The sequence below is a fragment of the Frankliniella occidentalis genome, unplaced genomic scaffold (genome assembly GCF_000697945.3).
Source record: "Frankliniella occidentalis isolate FOCC.00 unplaced genomic scaffold, Focc_3.1 Scaffold91, whole genome shotgun sequence".
NCBI classification, from domain to species: Eukaryota; Metazoa; Arthropoda; class Insecta; order Thysanoptera; family Thripidae; genus Frankliniella; species Frankliniella occidentalis.
In genome coordinates, this window is record NW_026267220.1 from 821790 (window position 1) to 828231 (window position 6442).

The following is a 6442-nucleotide window of genomic DNA, read 5'->3' on the forward strand; positions in this document are numbered from 1 at the left end:
CGGATGAGGCGGCTCCGGGGCTCCAGGTGTACATACGCGAGGGGGGCACGTCCAAGGAGTCCATTTCCATGCGACCTTAACCCCCCCCCCTTTTTCTCCTGAATCCCGACGGGTTCCCTTGGAGCACCGCGACGGGTGCGCCGTTGGTCGGCCTGGAGGGTACGACCTGGGCCAGCCCATAGGGCGCGCGTAGGGCCGGCGGGGCCAAGCCCCACCAGCGACACCAGCATGTATATGTACGCACACATCTTTGCAAGCGGCAGCCTCGTCAGCGCCACGCAGCGCCGCCCGGCCCGAGCTCGAGCGCCCTCCCCTCAAATCTCGCTTACCCCCTCCACCGAGCAGCGAACCCCCTCCCCTCCATACCTTGCTCGCACTTGCCCTCTCTCGTCACCCACTCTTTTATTTTTTCTCTCCCTTCCTCTTTCTTTTCCCCCCACTTCGGGCAGGCTAATAAAAATGTCGGCTAGATGTAGTGGTAGCGGCTTGCTGCCGCCCCTCTCCGTCCGTCCGCCCCGTCCCTCTCTCCGCGACCACCCTCTCTCTTTAGCACGCTCTTTCTCTCTCGCTCGCTCCCTCCTTCTCTCTCGCTCTCCAGCCCTCGCCGCGCCACCACTACGCCCAGATGCCGAGTCTCAGTGCTTCCCGTCGTTCGCACTCCTTTCCCTTCATCTCTATCGGCCCGTCCCTTTTGGTCCACGCGGCCCTCTGGGCGGCGGGTAGGGCGGGCGGGTAGGGCGGGCAGGGCTGGCACCATCACCACCACCACTGGCCCTCCCGGGGCGCCCGCTCACCCGTCACGTGGTCGACAAAAGTCCCCCCGCGAGTACCCGAGAGACCCGCGTCGCCCTCGCACTGATAAACAGAGGTACTCGATGATGCTGACGGCGGGGGCGCCCCGACCCGACCCGGCTGAGGCTGGGTCGCCTTTGACACGGGTCGCCAGTGCGTCCCCAGGGCGCCCCCAGGACCCCGACCATCACGCCTCAAAGCGACCTCCGCGAGGGAATTAGAACGTCGTTGGCACCTCTTTCTCTCCTTTTTTTATTTTTTTATTTTTTGCTGGCAGATTGGGCAGGGCCCGGCCCGGGCAGCCATCAAAGGAAAAACGTTCGATCGAGACGGGCCGCCGGGGACTTGAAGCCGACAAGGGCTGGGCCCCGGGCCCTTCTGGTGGCGAGGCACCGGACCGCTGCACCCTTCAGAGCTCTGGAGCTGCACCCGCCGCGCTGCGCTTAGCTGCGCTCTGGCCGCGCTGCACTCGGTGCGCCGGGGAGGCGGGCCGGCCCGTGCAACAGCGGTGGCTGCAGATTGCATAAGCTGCAGTCTGCTGCTGCTGCTGCGGCGGCCTCCCTCGGGGCCCCCGACCGCTCGGCCTTGTCTAGCCGGGCCGTGGCGAGCCGCGCCGGGCGGAGCGCGCCGCAGAGCGCGGAGGGACCCCGGGCACGGCCCCGTGACGCTAGGCAGACCCGGCGGACGCCCGTGCACTCGCGTTGCATAGGCGGCCGGTGCACTCTGCACTGTACTGCACTTGCACCGCCCGCCCGGCCCGCCCGACCGCCTCCTCGCCCCGCGGCCGCCCGGAGCAGCGGGCCGCAGCGAGCGCCCGGCCCCCGGCCCCACTGCGAGCACGCCGTCCAAGGCGTTCGGGCCGCAAATAGGTTTTGTTTCGCAGTGTCGCCTGCGTGCCGGGGCCGGGTCTGCGGGTCGGCTGGGGACGCCGCCGCCGGGGCGACCTTCGCATCGTGAACACGGCACTGTGCGTCCTGCCTAGACGGCGACGACGGCGAATAATGCCTGTTCTCGGAACAGAGTTTTATTTTTCCCTTTGAATGCCGCCGTGCCCGGGTAAGACGAGTGAGGACCAGGAAGTGGGCCGGGAGGGGGAGGGGATGGGGGCGGCGGGGGCGGCCGCCGCCGCTTTGTACGAGCCGCACAGCGCCGCGCGCGCGGGGCACCGGAGCAGCGCGGGGCAGGGCCGGGATCTGATAGGGATAGTCTCGTAGGCACGCCTAGCAACCGCCGGCGGGGCGGCGGGACCAGTCAGTGCGACAAGGAGGGACCCCGGCTGGGCGGCGCAGGCGTCTTGAAGGTCAGCGTGTCACACTAGCCCATAGCGGGGGGAGGGAGGGGGCTGCCTGTAAGCGAGACGAAGGGCTGCAGGCCGGCCACGACACGCACACCAACACATGGTGGCGATAACACGCACAGCGAATGCCTCGGCGGGGGCCGGCCAGAAAGCGGAGCCCAGAAACAAAACAGAGCATAATGCCTTTCAAAAATATAATAATAGTCGGGGTAAAAAGAGTACGTTACCAGGCTGATGTACTTTCGAGCGCACGACACACAACCGGCAGCAGCAGCAGCAGCACGGCCCAATGTTGATGAAATTTAAAACATGTACTCGTCCGGCGAAGTTGTTGCGGCAATGCCATTCCACGTCAGCAGAGCCCTTGTCACTAGGCGAGCACTCTCGGCCTAGGCCTCCTCAGCCCCGCGGCCCCGCGGCCCCACATGGGCCCCGCCAGCCCACCGCGCCGAGGGGACCGCCCCGCCCCACCACGCCCCGCCCCGCCCCGCCCCGAGGGTAGCACTGTACCAGGGCACTATCTGGGCGCTCCTGCACTCGTCACGCCACGATTACAGCTCGGTCGAGGGGCGGGGCGGGGCGGGGCGGGGCGCGGATGGCGAGGGTGCCGTCCTCGCCACCGCGCGGGGCCTCGGTGCGAGGCGCGCTCCAGAGGCCGGCTCCAGGGCCCTCGCGGCCCGCCACCTCCCCGCCGTGGACACGAGCCCCAGCCCGCACTCGCGCCGCACGTGGAGAGGACTGCACGATAAGAGGAGGCGCACTTCATAAAGACACCGTCATTTCAAGTGTCCATAGCCGAGGGGCGAAAACCAACACAACCTAGCAATAAGAGTTCAAACCGGTTCAAACTCGAAAATCGCAGAGTTTTCTTATTAGGATTAGGAAGGTTTCGCCTTCCCTACGAAGTTCAGCCCATACAAAAAAAAAAGGGGAAAGAAAAAAAAAGTTGGCTGAGCGATAGCAAAGCCTATAATGATGAAAAATGTTGCGACACACTTGTCAAATCACTTTTAAAAGTTGTGCACCTCGAACCTCATACGACGCGGGCGCTGCACGCGGGCGGCGCAAAGTCCCTCCTCATTAACACCAAGGATGCCCGCCGCTAAGAGGCTACCTCGCCCCGGGGCCCCGCCGCCCGTGTGGAGCAGGTAGTGCAGTGCACACATTAACACTTACGGCTGACAATTTTGCAGCTCATCTTCCGTAAAAATAATGTTTTTGTAAATTGTTCTTTTCTTCTTTTTAAGTTATTTTTGTCTTGTCACAGGTTGCGTTTGGGAGCATGATTGATCATTCAAACGGCGTTGGAAAGAAGATCAGTCGTCGTGAGTTGGACTCGGCGGCGGCGGAGCGGCGGCTTGGGTTTCTCAGCGGAGCGGGGGCGCGACCCGGGCGGCGGGCTCGACTCTCAAAATGGGAAACCGAACGCGAATCGCTCCGGCGGCGACACACCACCACGACCACCTCCAGCAACGACGCCGCTACGCTCCGCCACGACCGCCGCGCACCTATATAATGGTCCTGATTATGGCGCCACCTATCAAGTTTCAGTTTTATCACCGCGACCCGCTGCTGCGCGGAGCCGCGAGCTGAGCAGAGCGGAGGCTGTGGCACGGCCGCCTATAACCAACACCGCCCCGCCCCGCCCGGCCCCTGCGCCCCTCAGGAAGCAGGCGGTGGTGGAAAAAATAAAGGCAAAGGGCGCGGGCGACGTGGCGTGGCAGGGCGCTGCTGCTGTAGGGCTTAACTCGCAGCGCGGCATTTGTATTTTGATCCACGCCGCTCGTTTGATCCCGTTTGGGTCCACACGGCGACGACGCGGCTCGACTATACTACACCTCTCTCTCTCCAGTATCGGACGGTCGGTAGCCAGCAGCATCATGATTCAAAGGTGGGACACGGACAGGGGGTGGCATGAGGCCCTTGGGCTGGGCGAGAGAGAGATGGCCAATGGGCAGGGCGCTGTGCTTGCAGGCTCAAGCGCTTATCTGCATCTGCGGTAGGTAAAGGGCTCCGCTCAACTGATAACCCATAGAGCCACACACGTCACGGAAAGCCGAGAGCCGAGCCACACGTGGCGACGCGAAAGCCCCCCCGAGCAGCACAACTAGGTTAGACACGGGAGTGACGCCACCACCGCCGTGCGCTGGCGTCTCGTGAGTTTTGTTACCACGAACCTAGTCTCGGGCCCGAGCAGCAGGCGACTGCCAGAAGGCCGCATGCGATAGAATATGGAAATGAAAAATAATTTGCAAACATACAGAAAATAACAGTAATATGTAGGCTGCTTCATGCTCGGTACGTGGACGAGTGAAATCCCTTCGCTTGTTTCGCAGACGGCGCCCACCCCATCAGATTAGTACAAGTAAGTTTCCGTTTATCAGCAGACAACGAATATATTGCCTCAGAGGTGGCATTTTTTGTTTCTTTTGCACTTGTACACTACTCTACGCCCGGCCTGTGGGTCCTCTTTCTCTCTCGCTCCTTTTGCCCTCGCTCTCTTGGCGAGTTATGTATTCGGATCAGAGGAGAGGTCAAATCGGGGCCAAGGCGTTGGGCCGGGACGGGCCAAGGGTGTCGCTAGCGCCGGGGGCCAGGCCAGGCCTAGCGGAGAACTAGGGTCCTTATCACCCGCGGGATGAGCAAAAAAGAAAATAATTGTATCAGAAAATTAAGGGGGGAGGGGGGCGAGAAAGGGACAGTTGCAAAGCCTTTAGCATATGAGCAATACTTTCTTCTGGAGCAGGCAATCGGTCGGGCAGTAAGGGCCAGGCGATTTTACCCGGTGGCTGTCTTCTGTCTCTCTCACTCCAATCGCAAGTAAGATGATAGGGCGAGAGAGAGATAGACGACAGTCGAGTAAGCTTGTAGCAAAAGAAAATTGTAAGCGCTATCTATTGGCAACCAGCAGCTTAGCGAGTCTTTGCTTTTCGTGTGGGAGGTAAAACTAGCACAGAAAAAAAGAGGCCATCATGGCACACTACTTCTTAATTCAACCCGTGGTATACACTACCGACCGCCAGCCGCCACTGGCACGCCAATGGTACACCCCGCGCGGCGTTGCTCGGCGGGGCATGGCCAAGGTCTAGGCGAGAGAGTGCCAAAGCCAGAGCAGCGGCGGGCCGCGGGCATACGCCGGGCAGCTGTGTACTACCGGGGTCACCTTCCACTAGTTTGAAAACCTGCAGATAAGCCCGGGGCCGGGCTCAGGCCACCGTGACAGGGGCGGGGGCCACCGAGGAGCAGTACTGGTGCCATGCGTGCGGGGGGGCACCTTCGTCCGTGGCGCACTCCGCCGCCTGCTACTCGTCAGCTCTTTGCGACGGACAGGACTATCCGCACAGAAAGAATGAACCCTTCTGATGTCGATATTCCTAGAAGAAAGGGTTCAATTCTTTCTGCGGTGATGAGGCACAACGACCACGTCATGCGCCCAATAAATCCAACCAAGATGTCACTGCGCCTTTATCATCAGCGAGGGGGCACCGTTTTTTGCTGTCTGGGAAACAAGAAAACGCACAACGACTCCAACCGCTGGGCTGGGCCAGTAGCCGCGTCAAAAAGTCTAAAACTGAGTGCGAATAACGCGATATTATCGGCTGACCGAGGCGGGGCTCTCGCCAACCCTTTATCTCCCTATACCTGCTGCCGGCAAAAGAAAAACAACGACAAGAGAGAGAAAAATACACACACACACACACACACGGGCACACAAAGGAGCAAAACTGCGGCGTCTGGCTTAGTCGGGAGAATACACGGTGGTGCTTGCTCCCAGGTCGCGTGTGCGTTTCCGATACAGGGTGAGGTGAGGGGAAGGTTGGGAGAGAGGGGGGGGGTGAGAAATGAGACTCCCGTTCGCACCTCTATCAGAAAATGCCCCGGTTCCCTTTTTCCATGAAAAATATTAATATTACTCGCACAAAAATTTCGCACGCGCCGGCCGGCCCGCGACGCCCCTTGTGTCCGTCCGGCCCGACCAGTCGGCGTCGGCACACTAAAGGTCATTGTCTCGAGATGAGGAGAGAGAGAGGGGGTGGAGGAAGGGGGGAGTCCACAGGGCGAGCTCTGTGCAAATGCCTCTGAGCCTGTTTGACAGGATATGGAGCAAGAAGTGCTGCCGCAGATCCGTCGCGCTCGCGACCGCCCGCCCGGGCGGCGGCTGGTACACGGTGTTGGGCTCCCACAGGAACACCGTGGCCGGGGAGAACACCGTCGTCGTGGACAAGCCCTCGCCGTCCTCTCGCACAACCTGCGAGCTTATACTCAAAGAGGAGCCTGGTAAGAGGAGGAAGTGGGGAGCAAGGTGATAGTGTGTGATAGGGAGAGACCAGCTGCGCCCCGCCCCGCCTCGCC

The 6442-nt window shown here is 61.4% G+C and overlaps 1 protein-coding gene across 3 annotated transcripts in view; it reads right to left on the reverse strand.

The window, feature by feature from the left end:
• LOC113204835 (broad-complex core protein isoforms 1/2/3/4/5) overlaps positions 1 to 6442 on the reverse strand; it is a 101567-nt gene that overhangs the window by 22148 nt on the left and 72977 nt on the right. The window contains exon 1 of one of the 3 annotated variants that reach the window (XM_026420165.2): positions 2317 to 2476. The exons of the other annotated variants lie outside the window; for them this stretch is intronic. The gene's annotated coding sequence lies outside the window, so the exon portion shown is untranslated. Of the gene's footprint in view, positions 1 to 2316; positions 2477 to 6442 lie in introns of those variants that run through there. 3 annotated transcript variants of the gene reach the window in all.